General features: G+C 30.5%; 2 long non-coding RNA genes across 3 annotated transcripts; both read left to right on the forward strand.

Moving 5' to 3' along the window:
- The first annotated feature begins 708 nt into the window (after positions 1–708).
- Positions 709–12,633, forward strand: LOC105764322 (uncharacterized). Of its 2 annotated transcripts, none has more exons than XR_008191852.1 (3): positions 709–802; positions 8,421–8,492; positions 12,433–12,633. It is a non-coding gene; the product is annotated as an uncharacterized LOC105764322 (long non-coding RNA). The 2 variants fall into 2 exon arrangements; XR_008191853.1 differs by lacking the exon at positions 709–802 and adding an exon at positions 8,243–8,331.
- A 3,251-nt stretch (positions 12,634–15,884) lies between these two features.
- Positions 15,885–16,584, forward strand: LOC105764327 (uncharacterized). Its single transcript, XR_001124608.2, has 2 exons — positions 15,885–16,234; positions 16,324–16,584. It is a non-coding gene; the product is annotated as an uncharacterized LOC105764327 (long non-coding RNA).
- Positions 16,585–18,134: the final 1,550 nt, after the last annotated feature.

The raw sequence follows: 18,134 nt of genomic DNA on the forward strand, positions 1-18,134 counted from the left end.
AAGTCTTATCAAATAAACAAGCCTAATTAAATTTAGTAAAGCTAATTAAAGGAGTTTAATCTTTATCTCGTATCAAGTTTATATTTTAAAAGTTAAACTCAATGAAGTTATATTGGAGCATTCAATTCTCTAGGTTTCTATGGAGATTGAGATTGAATTTCTTGGCTCAGTTCAACCCCATTAAATAACTTTAAATTTTTTATTTTGATACCATAGTTAATATTATTTCCAAACTCATATAAGTGGTTGTGTAGGAAGGGGTTAGGTTTTTTTGTCTGCTTTCTCTCAGTACTATCTCCCAAATTTTAATGCTTTTAGTATTTTAATATTTGAAAATTATTAAAAAAAATTGTCTAGCAAGAAAAATATAATTTAATCTTTTCTTCTCCTAGACCACATATAAAAAAAATTGGAACATATTTCCCATTTGTTTCTAAACGGTTGGACTAATAATCAACTTATTGGCATCATGCATTCCAGATTTGGTAACATTAATTTCCATGACTACACTTAGAACAAAATAATGATAATTAGTAAACAAAATCCCCATAAATCTTCTCAAGGATGTTTTGCTGATTTACTTTCCTTATAGACATAGTTTCATAAGGAAACAAATAAAACCATAATAATCTCAAAGAAGCCAAAGAAATTAGTATTCCTCCATGCAACACAAAATAAGATACTATATATATTAAATCCATAACTTATAAATTTCCACCAACATAGTTTATTAGATATAAAGAGATGGCAAAGTTTTCATTCAATTTGTTTATATTTGCTGTCATCTTAATCTTTGCAACTCGTTAGTTTCTTCCTATGCAGCTCTTTTCTTTCCTTTGGTATGAATATTATGTTTTTGTTTAATTTAACACAAGGGAATTTTTGTTGCAGACTCAGAGATGATGGCGGAGGCAAGAGGACTGTTATTTCGTGTAGATGCAAAGCAAAACCAAGACTGCTGTCGGGTATTAGCGCGTGCCCCAACTATAGTTGCATTAATAACCTTTGTACTTGCCTTTCAAACGCACCTCCATTTCCATAGTCTTAGAATCTACACACTCCAACACTTGAATGAAATGGTGGGATTGTTTTGTGTAATTTGAAATAAATTATCGTGCAATGGATCTAATAAGAAAAAATATTGTAATTATTGTAATTTTAATTTTCTTTTTACCCTTCTCTGCCCCTTCCCCTCTTTCTAGTAGCGAAAAGTATGTTACATTTCAAATATATAAAAGAGTTACAATCTTGTTTTAAAACTAAAAGAAATAACATTAAGAACAAAAGATAGGAGAAAATGAAGACACAAAATGAGATGATAATTCTTCTTTCTACTTGTATCTCATAAGCTTGTATATGGCTTCAATCTATAGGGCTTCAACAATGATAGGCTAAAAATAATATAAATAGGAATATCAAAACTCGCAATAAATTGAATGGGTATTTCATAAGTTGCAAGTTCCACCGTATTCTTTTGGTGGGGACACTTTGTTAATTTATTAACAACACTATGGACTAGATGTGTATCAAATGGAAATGTGCTTTGTTAAAACTTTATTAGAAAAAATTGCATAAGCACCTATTATAAGCTAAAACATTAAAATCATTTTCTAGGAAAACTTAGCTGGACAATACCTTGGGTAAAGGAAAGAGTAAACATGTTTTAGACTCCCCCTAATTTTAAAAATATTGAAACATGGTAGAAATTTTGAAACAATATTTTGTTGCTAAATAATTCGTCAAAGAGAATCATACGATGAAGACATGCCTTTTTAATTACAATGATAACCATTGAGTTTCATTGTATACTCTAGGTTCATTTGCCAATAACTCTTTTGCACATCATAATATAGGTGGGGGCTAATAAAACTTTAAATAAAGTGACATTAATACATGCATTAAAGCCTCCATTAATTTCTTATAAGTTTTTTTTATATCCACAATCAACATTTTTCTTATGCGGACATGATACCTTACTATTGCATATGACTTAAGGAAAATTGTATATTAAATTTAGCCTCCTGGCTTTGGAGATTTCTACATCCTTTCTCTCTTTCTTACACCGTTGCAAGGATGTTCATGTAGACCACCTGATAGATAGTTGTATGGTTTCTTTATTCTTATTGAAACACATATAGAGTCTTTCTTGACATCACTGTGACTTTAATAGTCATTACCAATATGGTTTGACTCTTGCAGGTTTTGAATACATTGGAGTGTCATTCGGCCCAATTAAAGGCTATTATTGTTGTTTCAATTTGAGATCGCTCTCTTCTAGTTTTTCTTCTTCTTTTCTCATTTTGGTTTCCTACCCTTTGTAACACCCCTTACCTGTATTCGATGTCAGAATAGGATACGAGGTATTACCAGAACACATACACTTTTAACCATATTAAAACGAGTTGAAAAATTTCATCAAAACTAAAACTCTCAAATTGTTATTCTTGATTCGCTAATTAGGGTTTACGTAACCCAATATACTCACAATCTTTCCTTTCCTCGTCATATGAATTTAAAAATTTCCGCTTACTTATTGATTTCATCACGAGTACCTGAATTGATCCGTATAATTACATATTCTCATGTCGTCACATTTTCCTATTTAACTATTGTAATATATCAATTAATCAATATCTTATAAGTTAAGTGTCACATATACATTATCCATTCATCTCCCATACAACTGTCGATATTAGCCACAAAAATAGTACAAATTTTCTCTATTCGATGTTAAATCAAAACATGTTATTTCATTACCAACTAACCTTACTAAATATACACCTTAAACTAGCCCAAGTGTTTAACCATTCACCTATGACATAAATATATTTTATCTATTACTGCAGAATATAGATGTGCTACCCAAATCATAATTCGCCTCACATAGTAACCTAGTTAATTTTTATCATTTGTCAAATAAATTACAAAACAAGTTATATAACAAAATATATATACATTTTAAACCTCACCAATAAAAAAATTCTCATGGCATTAAATAATCATCACGCACCAAAGACAAATGTACTTGACATTTCCATCACATAAACCGAATTAATCAATGCAACCTCAATGATGTAATCATCCTTTTAACTTACTTAACCAAGCCAAATTATACCATCATCTCACACATAGAATGATCCACCTATTATATTTCTCAATTATGTCACTTAATAGACCAAATATACCTAACCTTTATCATCATGATCAATCCACAACCAAAATACATTCATATATCAAAATTACCACACACACATATATATATACCATGACTAAATTTCTTAAACATTTGATCAAATGCTTTTCAATACTACAATAATTCTTTCAATACCAAAACGTATTTACCATTCAATTTACCATTGGCCGATTATATTCGGGCATATAACCATTTATACACAATACATTCATATATTTTATTGTCCTCCTCCTCCTCTCCATTCCACATCCTTGATGCTTATAACACACTTAAATAGCATTATACATAATTTCACTATTCACTTATATTTAAATTCAAAGCTGTCTAGTCAAGTTACAATCACAAAATTATTTTTATCTGGAGCTACAGAGCTCCAAATTAAGATCCGATAATTTTTCTTGAAACTAGACTCATGTATCTTCTTACCATAAAATTTTTAGAATTTTTAGTTCAGCCAAATCAAACAGTTTATTCTTTAAACATTCCCCTGTTTCGTTGTCTAACAGTTCTGATCACTCTTCACTAAAAATGAATTATCTAATTGTACAGAATTCGGATGATGTTTCAGTTTATTTTCTTTGAAAATAGACTCAGGATTCTAAGCATATGAATTATAACTCATAATTATTTTTATTCAATTTTTTATGATTTTCAAAAGTCAGAACAGGGAAACCCGAAATCATTCTGCATTGTCTCACAAAATTTATTATAAATCATAATTTACAATTTCATTCCTTATACTGTTTCTTCTATGAGAAACTAGACTCAATAAGATTTAATTTCATATTTTAATCATCTTCTAATTCGATTCCCACGATTTTTGGTGATTTTTCAAAGTTGGCACACTGCTGCTGCCCAAAACTGTTTTAGTGCAACATATTAATTACCATTTTGACCCTAAACTTTTAACACATGAAAATTTCGTCCCTAGGCTCTGAAAATAATTTTCTTGCAATTTAATCCTTGATCCAAGCCTAATAATTCTCATACATATCAATAACAGCCCATGGATTCCATGAAATTTCAAAATTTTTCCACAATTTCAATACTTTTCAACTTATTCCGTAAAACATGTTTTCATCCAAAATTCTTTAATAAAATGCCTTTAAACATCCATTAACATATCAATTTCATCATCAAATAACAAAAATCATATGAACTTATCAATGGTATCTTTCTAAAATTTCAACAAAATGAGAAATTAGTAGAATACTAGGTTGGACCTAATTGCAAAAGTCTAAAAATATAAAAATTTCAAGGAAAAAGTAAGAATTACACTTACTTGAAGCTAAAATATGGGATATCAACTCTAAGCCCTCATCCATGGCTATTTCCCACCGAAATTTCAAGAAGAAATGGACTTGAAATCCTTAAAATAAATTTTGGCCACATAAACTTTATTGTAATTCCAATTTTGTCCTTAAATACATAAAAATCTTTGATTTTTTTTAACGGTATGCCGCCTCTGCCACTTAAGTTAGTCCATTTACTACTTTAGTCCTTTCTTATTCAATTGTTAAGCTATTTAATAACTTTAGCAAGTTTTGCATCTTTTCAATTTAGTTCTTTTAAATTAATTGACTGCCGAAACGTTAAAATTTTCTGACGAAACTTTAACACTACCATCTTGACACTCCGTAAATATTTATAAAAATATTTATGGTTGATTTATGACATCGAGGTCTCGATACCTCTTTTCCACAATTTCTTAACTTAATAAATTTTTATAAAATACTGATTACTAATTCAAAAATCTCTTAAAAATCATATTTGACCCGTAATTATTAAATAATAAAACTTACGAGCTTCTTTTCTGAACTTGGTGGTCTCGTACCACTGTTTTTAACATTTCTAAAAATCGGGCTATTACACCCTTTATATGCTTGTTGTAGTATTTTTTCCTTAAGTTAATTTTGGAAATACATAGAATCTATTGAATGGAGTGCCATTAATTTTATCAACATTATATCTCATCATCTTCTTTCTTGTTTTTAGGATCTTTATGGCCATGGTTAGACAAGAGTGTGTATATCTTGTAACTCTTATTTTGGGAGATGCAATGTGCACATTTTCTATAAGTCCTACACTTTTACCTATTGTGTCAATGAGGCCATCTTTAGGTATTTCCCCTCTATTTATTTCATTAGTCAAATTGGATGTACTTTTATGAACTTAAAATCAAACAATCACTTTTAGCTTTTTTGTAACCTCTCTTTTCAGGTCTGATAACATCGTTCATGAAGTTGAGCTCCTCCGTGGATAGCCTTGGTTGTTTGTTTCCATTTATTCACAATCTCTTGCAACAAATTTTGACATTTTAACTGTAGTGATAGTTTTATTAGCCTTGTAGCGAGCCCAAGATACCAACTGCTCCCACCCATGATTTTGAATTTTAAATACTTTATTTAAATGATTTTGATGTTTAGAAATTTAAAAAATAAACTAATTTTCTTCTAAATTTTATTACTTAGCGATCCACTGCTTGGGATAGGAAGAACTTAAACCCTAGGCCTGACAAACCTAGGAAGTCATGTAGGTGAGAATTAACCCAAAATTGGTATTGCCTATCCATGAACCTCTTACCTCAAGTTGGTCTGGACTGTGAGGTCGAAAGATAAGTAGTTATTGCCAACTCATTAGTTTAGTGGAAGATCGAGAGATCCTACTAGGTTAGCGGCTAATTGATTGAGTAGAACCAAAAATAGGATTTAGTTATGACCACTGAAGTGAGCTAATCACTCATGCTTAGATTTTATTGAATCACATATTAGTTCTCCATCTTTTTTATTTTATGCAAGTTTATTTCTTTTCTTATAAAAATAACTATTTTTCACTTTATGATCTTCGTACTATAATTTATTTAAATTAGTAATTAGATCTATTTGCGTTTAGGTTAATATTAATTTAGTACTTGTCTCTCTTGGGTACGATCCTCGAGTACTCACCTACTTCGTTGTAAAACTATATTACAACCTGACTCGTATACTTGAGGACACCGCCTCAATTCAATATATACTTTTAGCAATATTCACACTTTGGATTCTAGTACTTCCGAAGGCGGTCACTTTCCAAAGTGGCGCGTAGTTTATCTGCAAATAAGTGGTGGCCCGTCTACAATCCGGAGTGATATGTTAGACGAGTTCTGGGGAATTGATACGTGAGGTGTGTAGCGGATTTGGGTAGGACTTTTCTGTTAATTTGAAACTTCAATGCATTCATAAGCATGTGCATATAAATTTGTGAATACCATTATAGTGAAGTGAAGCGTTTTATGTGAAAAACCGTTAATATGAGGTGCTTTATGGTTGTCTTTAATCTCAAGATTGCTAATTCATGTGCCTTGTTGGTTTGTTGTTTTATTTTGGTTTTCTTGTGACTCAACTCACACTGAGCTTCATAGCTCACTACCCTTTAGTTCCCATCCTTATAGATAACCCAATAGGTTAGGATGCGACATATAGAAGGCTCGAAAAAGTTTTAATGTTATGAAAGTATTATTATGCTTATTTTAAAATTTATGTTATTTCGGAACTGTACTGTATTATTTATTTTCTGGCATTGGATTCATATTTAGGTTTTGGTTTTATATTGCAAGCATGACATAAAAATTGTTTTTAAGATGCTAATAATACTCAGGAAAAGCCATTTTTTCGCTGAAAGGTCATAATTAAATTTTGTCTAATAACTAGAATGTAACTATGTTTCCAATAGTTATCACCTTTTACAAGAAAAATATTAGTTTAATTGTATTTTTTGTACCCATGATTTGTTTTCTAAAAATAGAAAGAGTCTTTGTAAAGATAAAAAAAATGTTTTAATGTGATTATTTAAAATCTTCGATTGCACTGGGCTATCACGGTCGCCGATGTAATCTCCCGAACTCGGGCCTACCGTCTTGGCCCAATTGGGGAGGTTACAATTTCAATGGCATAAAGTACTAAAAACATCTTTTAAATCATCTGTAGCATAGATTATTTCATGTTGATTTGAGTTGAATTAAAATATTTAATTTGAACTTATAAATTTTCCATTTGTAAAGAAAAAAAAGTGATTTTACTTCAAACAAAAAGAAGAGAAAAATTGTTACCAACTAAATTGATGAACAAGAACTTGATATGATATATACGTGAATACAATAACAATACATTAATTGCGCTACAATTGTGTATAATATCCTTTTATTTAGTTATATTGTGTTTGTACAAAATTAGTAAAGATAAAATGCTATGCATCAAATATGCTCAATTCTAATTCTAATTCTAATTCCAATTCCAATTTGAGTTTGAACTTGATTTGGAACACAAAAATTGAGCATGGCGTCAAGTATGAGAATCCAACTCAAGTCTTATAAATAAACAAGCCTAATTAAATTTAGCAAAGCTAATTAAAGCAGTTTAATCTTTATCTTGTAACAAGTTTATATTTTAAAAGTGAAACTCAATGAAGTTATATTGGAGCATTCAATTCTCTAGGTTTCTATGGAGATTGAGATTGAATTTCTTGGATCAGTTCAACCCCATTAAATAACTTTAAATTTTTTATTTTGATACAATAGTTAATATTATTTCCAAACTCATATAAGTGGTTGTGTAGGAAAGGGTCAGGTTTTTTGTCTGCTTTCTCTCAGTACTATCTCCAAAATTTTAATGCTTTTAGTATTTTAATATTTGAAAATTATAAAAAAAAATTTTGACTAGTAAGAAAAATATAATTTAATCTTTTCTTCTCCTAGACCACAAATAAAAAAATTGGAACATATTTCCCATTTGTTTCTAAACGGTTGGACTAATAATCAACTTATTGGCATCATGCATTCCAGATTTGGTAACATTAATTTCCATGACTACACTTAGAACAAAATAATGATAATTAGTAAACAAAATCCCCATAAATCTTCTCAAGGATGTTTTTCGATTTACTTTCCTTTTAGACATAGTTTCATAAGGAAAAAATAAAACGTAATAATCTCAAAGAATCCACAGAAATTAGTATTCCTCCATGCAACACAAAATAAGATACTATATATATTAAATCCATAAGCTATAAATTTCCACCAACATAGTTAATTAGATATGAAGAGATGGCAAAGTTTTCATTCAATTTGTTTATATTTGCTGTCATCTTAATCTTTGCAACTCGTTAGTTTCTTCTTATGCAGCTCTTTTCTTTCCTTTGGTATGAATATTATGTTTTTGTTTAATTTAACACAAGGGAATTTTTGTTGCAGACTCAGAGATGATGGCGGAGGCAAGAGGACCTGTTATTTCGTGTAGATGCAGCAAAACCGAAGACTGTCAGGGTATTTACGCCGTGTGCCCCAACTATAGCTGCATTAATAACCTTTGTACTTGCCTTTCAAACGCACCTCCATTTCCATAGTCTTAGAATCTACACACTCCAACAGTTGAATGAAATGGTGGGATTTTTTGTGTAATTTGAAATAAATTATCATGCAATGGATCTAATAAGAAAAATATTGTAATTATTGTAATTTTCAATTTCTTTTACCCTTCTCGCCTCCCCCTTTCTAGTAGCGAAAAGTATGTTACATTTCAAATATATAAAAGAGTTACAATCTTGTTTTAAAACTAAAAGAAATAACAGTAAGAACAAAAGATAGGAGAAAATTAAGACACAAAATGAGATGATAATTCTTCTTTCTACTTGTATCTCATAAGCTTGTATATGGCTTCAATCTATAGGGCTTCAACAATGATAGGCTAAAAATAATATAAATAGGAATATCAAAACTCGCAATAAATTGAATGGGTATTTCATAAGTTGCAAGTTCCACCGTATTCTTTTGGTGGGGACACTTTGTTAATTTATTAACAACACTATGCACTAGATGTGTATCAAATGGAAACGTGCTCTGTTAAAACTTTGTTAGAAAAAATTGCATAAGCACCTATTATAAGCTAAAGCATTAAAAACATTTTCTAGGAAAACTTAGCTGGACAATACCTTGGGTAAAGGAAAGAGTAAACATGTTTTGACTCCCTAATTTTAAAAATATTGAAACATGGTACAAATTTTGAAACAATTTTTGTTGCTAAATACTTCGTCAAAGAGAATCATACTATGAAGACATGCCTTTTAATTACAACGATAACCATTGAGTTTCATTGTATACTCTAGGTTCATTTGCCAATAACTCTTTTGTACATCATAAACCTTGGTTGTTTGTTTCCATTTATTCATAATCTCTTGCAACAAATTTTGACATTTTAAGCTGTAGTGATAGTTTTATTATCCTTGTAGCGAGCCCAAGATACCAATTGCTCCCACCCATGATTTTGAATTTTAAATACTTTATTTAAATGATTGTGATGTTTAGAAATTTAAAAAATAAACTAATTTTCTTCTAAATTTTATTACTTAGCGATCCGCTGCTTGGGATAGGAAGAACTTAAACCTTCGGCCTGACAAACCTAGGAAGTCATCTAGGTGAGAATTAACCCAAAATTGGTATTACCTATCCATGGACCTCTTACCTCAAGTTGGTCTGGACTGTGAGGTCGAAAGATAAGTAGTTGTTGCCAACTCATTAGTTTAGTGGAAGATCGAGAGATCCTACTAGGTTAGCGGCTAATTGATTGAGTAGAACCAAAAATAGGATTTAGTTATGACCTTTGAGCGAGCTAATCACTCATGCTTAGATTTTAGTGAATCACATATTAGTTCTCCATCTTTTTTATTTTATGCAAGTTTATTTCTTTTCTTATAAAAACAATTGTTTTTCACTTTATGGTCATCTTACTATAATTTATTTAAATTAGTAATTAGATCTATTTGCGTTTAGGTAAATATTAATTTAGTACTTGTCTCCTTGGGTACGATCCTCAGTACTCACCTACTTCGTTGTAAAACTATATTACAACCTGACTCGTATACTTGAGGACACCGCCTCAGTTCAATATATACTTTTAGCAATATTCACACTCTGGATTCTAGTACGTCCGAAGTTGGTCACTGTCCAAAGTGGGCGTAGTTTATCTGCAAATCAGTGGTGGCTCATCTACAATCCGGAGTGATATGTTAGACGAGTTCCGGGGAATTCATACGTGAGGTGTGTAGCGGATTTGGGTAGGACTTTTCTGTTAATTTGAAACTTCAATGCATTCATAAGCATGTGCATATAAAATTGTGAATACCAATATAACGAAGTGAAGCGTTTTATGTGAAAAACTGTTAATCTGAGGTGCTTTATGGTTGTCTTTAATCTCACGATTGCTAATTCATGTGACTTATTGTTTTGTTGTTTTATTTTGATTTTCTTGTGACTGAACTCACACAGAGCTTCATAGCTCAATGCCCTTTAGTTCCCATCCTTATAGATAACCCACGAGTTAGGATGCGACATGTGGAGGCTCGAACAAGTTTTAATGTTATGAAAGTATTGTTATGCTTATTTTAAAATTTATGTTATTTTGGAACTCTTGTATTATTTATTTTACGCCATTGGATTCATATTTAGGTTTTGGTTTTATATTGCAAGCATGACATATAAATTGTTGTTTTAAGATGATGAAATATGGATTTCAATTAAATATGCATGAAATATAGATGTTAGTAAAACTCGGAAAAGCCATTTTTCATTGAAGGTCATAATTAAATTTTGTCTAATAAATAGAATGTAACTATGTTTCCAATAGTTATCACCTTTTACAAGAAAAATATTAGTTTAATTGTATTTTATATGCCCATGTTTTGTTTTCTAAAATAGATGAGTCTTTGTAAAGATAAATAAAATGTTTTAATGTGACTATTTAAAATCTTCGATTGCACTAGGCCATCACGGTGGTCGATGTAATCTCCCGAACTCGGGCCTACCGTCTAGGCCAATTTGGGGAGGTTACAATTTCAATGCCATAAAGTACTAAAACCATATTTTCATTCATCTTCACATAGATTATTTCATGTTGATTTGAGTTGAATTAAAATATTTAATTTGAACTTATAAATTTGCCATATTTAAGGGAAAAAAAGTGGTTTTACTTCAAACAAAAAGAAGAGATAAATTGTTACCAACTAAATTGATGAACAAGAACTTGATATGATATATACGTGAATACAATAAAAATACATTAATTGCGCTATAATTGTGTATAATATACTTTTTATTTAGTTATATTGTGTTTATACAAAATTAGTAAAGATAAAATACTATGCATCAAATATGTTCAATTCTAATTCTAATTCTAATTCCAATTCCAATTTTGTTTGAACTTGATTTGGAACACAAAATTGAGCATGATGTCAAGTATGAGAATCCAAATCAAGTCTTATCAAATAAACAAGCCTAATTAAATTTAGTAAAGCTAATTAAAGCAGTTTAATCTTTATCTTGTATCAAGTTTAAATTTTAAAAGTTAAACTCAATGAAGTTATATTGGAGCATTCAATTCTCTAGGTTTCTATGGAGATTGAGATGGAATTTCTTGGCTCGATTCAACCCCATTAAATAACTTTAAAGTTTTTATTTTGATACAATAGTTAATATTATTTCCAAACTCATATAAGAGGTTGTGTAGGAAGGCTTCAGTGTTTTTTGCGCTTTCTCAAGGTACTATCTCCGAATTTTAATGCTTTTAGTATTTTAATATTTGAAAATTATTTAAAATAACTGTCTACCAAGAAAAAAATAATTTAATCTTTTCTTCTGCTAGACCACAAATAAAAAGAGTTGGAACATATTTCCCATTTGTTTCTAAACGGTTGGACTAATAATCAACTTATTGGCATCATGCATTCCAGATTTGGTAACATTAATTTCCATGACTACACTTAGAACAAAATAATTATAATCAGTAAACAAAATCCCCATAAATCTTCTCAAAGATGTTTTGCTGATTTACTTTCCTTTTAGACATAATTTCATAAGGAAAAAATAAAACGTAATAATCTCAAAGAATCCAAAGAAATTATTATTCCTCCATGCAACACAAAATAAGATACTATATATTTTAAATCCATAAGCTATAAATTTCCACCAACATAGTTAATTAGATATAAAGAGATGGCAAAGTTTTCATTCAATTTGTTTATATTTGCTGTCATCTTAATCTTTGCAACTCGTTAGTTTCTTCTTATGCAGCTCTTTTCTTTCCTTTGGTATGAATATTATGTTTTTGTTTAATTCAACACAAGGGAATTTTTGTTGCAGACTCAGAGATGATGGCGGAGGCAAGAGGACTGTTATTTCGTGTAGATGCAAACAAAACCAAGATCTGTCTGAGGTATTTGTGCCGTGTGCCCCAACTATAGCTGCATTAATAACCTTTGTACTTGCCTTTCAAACGCACCTCCATTTCCATAGTCTTAGAATCTACACACTCCAACAGTTGAATGAAATGGTGGGATTTTTTTGTGTAATTTTAAATAAATTATCATGCAATGGATCTAATAAGAAAAAATATTGTAATTATTGTAATTTTCAATTTCTTTTTACCCTTCTCTGCCCCTCCCCCCCTTTCTAGTAGCGAAAAGTATGTTACATTTCAAATATATAAAAAGAGTTACAATCTTGTTTTAAAACTAAAAGAAATAACAGTAAGAACAAAAGATAGGAGAAAAATTAAGACACAAAATGAGATGATAATTCTTCTTTCTACTTGTATCTCATAAGCTTGTATATGGCTTCAATCTATAGGGCTTCAACAATGATAGGCTAAAAATAATATAAATAGGAATATCAAAACTCGCAATAAATTGAATGGGTATTTCATAAGTTGCAAGTTCCACCGTATTCTTTTGGTGGGGACACTTTGTTAATTTATTAACAACACTATGCACTAGATGTGTATCAAATGGAAACGTGCTCTGTTAAAACTTTGTTAGAAAAATTGCATAAGCACCTATTATAAGCTAAAGCATTAAAAACATTTTCTAGGAAAACTTAATGGACAATACCTTGGGTAAAGGAAAGAGTAAACATGTTTTGACTCCCTAATTTTAAAAATATTGAAACATGGTACAAATTTTGAAACAATTTTTGTTGCTAAATACTTCGTCAAAGAGAATCATACTATGAAGACATGCCTTTTAATTACAACGATAACCATTGAGTTTCATTGTATACTCTAGGTTCATTTGCCAATAACTCTTTTGTACATCATAAACCTTGGTTGTTTGTTTCCATTTATTCACAATCTCTTGCAACAAATTTTGACATTTTAACTGTAGTGATAGTTTTATTATCCTTGTAGCGAGCCCAAGATACCAATTGCTCCCACCCATGATTTTGAATTTTAAATACTTTATTTAAATGATTGTGATGTTTAGAAATTTAAAAAATAAACTAATTTTCTTCTAAATTTTATTACTTAGCGATCCGCTGCTTGGGATAGGAAGAACTTAAACCTTCGGCCTGACAAACCTAGGAAGTCATCTAGGTGAGAATTAACCCAAAATTGGTATTACCTATCCATGGACCTCTTACCTCAAGTTGGTCTGGACTGTGAGGTCGAAAGATAAGTAGTTGTTGCCAACTCATTAGTTTAGTGGAAGATCGAGAGATCCTACTAGGTTAGCGGCTAATTGATTGAGTAGAACCAAAAATAGGATTTAGTTATGACCACTGAAGCGAGCTAATCACTCATGCTTAGATTTTAGTGAATCACATATTAGTTCTCCATCTTTTTTATTTTATGCAAGTTTATTTCTTTTCTTATAAAAACAATTGTTTTTCACTTTATGGTCATCTTACTATAATTTATTTAAATTAGTAATTAGATCTATTTGCGTTTAGGTAAATATTAATTTAGTACTTGTCTCCCTTGGGTACGATCCTCAGTACTCACCTACTTCGTTGTAAAACTATATTACAACCTGACTCGTATACTTGAGGACACCGCCTCAGTTCAATATATACTTTTAGCAATATTCACACTCTGGATTCTAGTACGTCCGAAGTTGGTCACTGTCCAAAGTGGGCGTAGTTTATCTGCAAATCAGTGGTGGCTCATCTACAATCCGGAGTGATATGTTAGGCGAGTTCGGGAATTCATCGTGAGGTGTGTAGCGGATTTGGGTAGGACTTTTCATTAATTTGAAACTTCAATGCATTCATAAGCATGTGCATATAAAATTGTGAATACCAATATAACGAAGTGAAGCGTTTTATGTGAAAAAGCTGTTGTCTGAGGTGCTTTATGGTTGTCTTTAATCTCACGATTGCTAATTCATGTGCCTTATTGTTTTGTTGTTTTATTTTGATTTTCTTGTGACTGAACTCACACAGAGCTTCATAGCTCAATGCCCTTTAGTTCCCATCCTTATAGATAACCCACCAGGTTAGGATGCGACATGTGGAGGGCTCGAACAAGTTTTAATGTTATGAAAGTATTGTTATGCTTATTTTAAAATTTATGTTATTTTGGAACTGTACTGTATTATTTATTTTCTGCCATTGGATTCATATTTAGGTTTTGGTTTTATATTGCAAGCATGACATATAAATTGTTGTTTTTAAGATGATGAAATATGGATTTCAATTAAATATGCATGAAATATAGATGTTAGTAAAACTCAGGAAAAGCCATTTTTCCGCTGAAAGGTCATAATTAAATTTTGTCTAATAAATAGAATGTAACTATGTTTCCAATAGTTATCACCTTTTACAAGAAAAATATTAGTTTAATTGTATTTTATATGCCCATGTTTTGTTTTCTAAAAATAGACAGAGTCTTTGTAAAGATAAATAAAATGTTTTAATGTGACTATTTAAAATCTTCGATTGCACTAGGCCATCACGGTGGTCGATGTAATCTCCCGAACTCGGGCCTACCGTCTAGGCCAATTTGGGGAGGTTACAATTTCAATGCCATAAAGTACTAAAACCATATTTTCATTCATCTTCAGCATAGATTATTTCATGTTGATTTGAGTTGAATTAAAATATTTAATTTGAACTTATAAATTTGCCATATTTAAGGGAAAAAAAAGTGGTTTTACTTCAAACAAAAAGAAGAGATAAATTGTTACCAACTAAATTGATGAACAAGAACTTGATATGATATATACGTGAATACAATAAAAATACATTAATTGCGCTATAATTGTGTATAATATACTTTTTATTTAGTTATATTGTGTTTATACAAAATTAGTAAAGATAAAATACTATGCATCAAATATGTTCAATTCTAATTCTAATTCTAATTCCAATTCCAATTTTTGTTTGAACTTGATTTGGAACACAAAAATTGAGCATGATGTCAAGTATGAGAATCCAAATCAAGTCTTATCAAATAAACAAGCCTAATTAAATTTAGTAAAGCTAATTAAAGCAGTTTAATCTTTATCTTGTATCAAGTTTAAATTTTAAAAGTTAAACTCAATGAAGTTATATTGGAGCATTCAATTCTCTAGGTTTCTATGGAGATTGAGATGGAATTTCTTGGCTCAGTTCAACCCCATTAAATAACTTTAAAGTTTTTATTTTGATACAATAGTTAATATTATTTCCAAACTCATATAAGAGGTTGTGTAGGAAGGCTTCAGGTTTTTTTGTCTGCTTTCTCTCAGTACTATCTCCAGAATTTTAATGCTTTTAGTATTTTAATATTTGAAAATTATTTAAAATAACTGTCTACCAAGAAAAAAATAATTTAATCTTTTCTTCTGCTAGACCACAAATAAAAAGAGTTGGAACATATTTCCCATTTGTTTCTAAACGGTTGGACTAATAATCAACTTATTGGCATCATGCATTCCAGATTTGGTAACATTAATTTCCATGACTACACTTAGAACAAAATAATTATAATCAGTAAACAAAATCCCCATAAATCTTCTCAAAGATGTTTTGCTGATTTACTTTCCTTTTAGACATAATTTCATAAGGAAAAAAATAAAAACGTAATAATCTCAAAGAATCCAAAGAAATTATTATTCCTCCATGCAACACAAAATAAGATACTATATATTTTAAATCCATAAGCTATAAATTTCCACCAACATAGTTAATTAGATATAAAGAGATGGCAAAGTTTTCATTCAATTTGTTTATATTTGCTGTCATCTTAATCTTTGCAACTCGTTAGTTTCTTCTTATGCAGCTCTTTTCTTTCCTTTGGTATGAATATTATGTTTTTGTTTAATTCAACACAAGGGAATTTTTGTTGCAGACTCAGAGATGATGGCGGAGGCAAGAGGACCTGTTATTTCGTGTAGATGCAGCAAAACCGAAGACTGTCAGGGTATTTGTGCCGTGTGCCCCAACTATAGCTGCATTAATAACCTTTGTACTTGCCTTTCAAACGCACCTCCATTTCCATAGTCTTAGAATCTACACACTCCAACAGTTGAATGAAATGGTGGGATTTTTTTTGTGTAATTTTAAATAAATTATCATGCAATGGATCTAATAAGAAAAAATATTGTAATTATTGTAATTTTCAATTTCTTTTTACCCTTCTCTGCCCTCCCCTTTCTAGTAGCGAAAAGTATGTTACATTTCAAATATATAAAAAGAGTTACAATCTTGTTTTAAAACTAAAAGAAATAACAGTAAGAACAAAAGATAGGAGAAAAATTAAGACACAAAATGAGATGATAATTCTTCTTTCTACTTGTATCTCATAAGCTTGTATATGGCTTCAATCTATAGGGCTTCAACAATGATAGGCTAAAAATAATATAAATAGGAATATCAAAACTACTTAATAAATTGAATGGGTATTTCATAAGTTGCAAGTTCCACCGTATTCTTTTGGTGGGGACACTTTGTTAATTTATTAACAACACTATGCACTAGATATGTATCAAATGGAAACGTGCTCTGTTAAAACTTTGTTAGAAAAAATTGCATAAGCACCTATTATAAGCTAAAACATTAAAAACATTTTCTAGGAAAACTTAGCTGGACAATACCTTGGGTAAAGGAAAGAGTAAACATGTTTTAGACTCACCCTAATTTTAAAAATATTGAACATGGTACAAATTTTGAAACAATTTTTTGATGCTAAATACTTCGTCCAAGAGAATCATACTATGAAGACATGTCGTTTTAATTACAATGATAACCATTGAGTTTCATTGTATACTCTAGGTTCATTTTCCAATAACTCTTTTGTACATCATAAACCTTGGTTGTTTGTTTCCATTTATTCACAATCTCTTGCAACAAATTTTGACATTTTAACTGTAGTGATAGTTTTATTATCCTTGTAGCGAGCCCAAGATACCAATTGCTCCCACCCATGATTTTGAATTTTAAATACTTTATTTAAATGATTGTGATGTTTAGAAATTTAAAAAATAAACTAATTTTCTTCTAAATTTTATTACTTAGCGATCCGCTGCTTGGGATAGGAAGAACTTAAACCTTCGGCCTGACAAACCTAGGAAGTCATCTAGGTGAGAATTAACCCAAAATTGGTATTACCTATCCATGGACCTCTTACCTCAAGTTGGTCTGGACTGTGAGGTCGAAAGATAAGTAGTTGTTGCCAACTCATTAGTTTAGTGGAAGATCGAGAGATCCTACTAGGTTAGCGGCTAATTGATTGAGTAGAACCAAAAATAGGATTTAGTTATGACCACTGAAGCGAGCTAATCACTCATGCTTAGATTTTAGTGAATCACATATTAGTTCTCCATCTTTTTTATTTTATGCAAGTTTATTTCTTTTCTTATAAAAACAATTGTTTTTCACTTTATGGTCATCTTACTATAATTTATTTAAATTAGTAATTAGATCTATTTGCGTTTAGGTAAATATTAATTTAGTACTTGTCTCCCTTGGGTACGATCCTCGAGTACTCACCTACTTCGTTGTAAAACTATATTACAACCTGACTCGTATACTTGAGGACACCGCCTCAGTTCAATATATACTTTTAGCAATATTCACACTCTGGATTCTAGTACGTCCGAAGTTGGTCACTGTCCAAAGTGGGCGTAGTTTATCTGCAAATCAGTGGTGGCTCATCTACAA

Source organism: Gossypium raimondii, chromosome 12 (genome assembly GCF_025698545.1).
Source record: "Gossypium raimondii isolate GPD5lz chromosome 12, ASM2569854v1, whole genome shotgun sequence".
NCBI lineage: Eukaryota > Viridiplantae > Streptophyta > Magnoliopsida > Malvales > Malvaceae > Gossypium > Gossypium raimondii.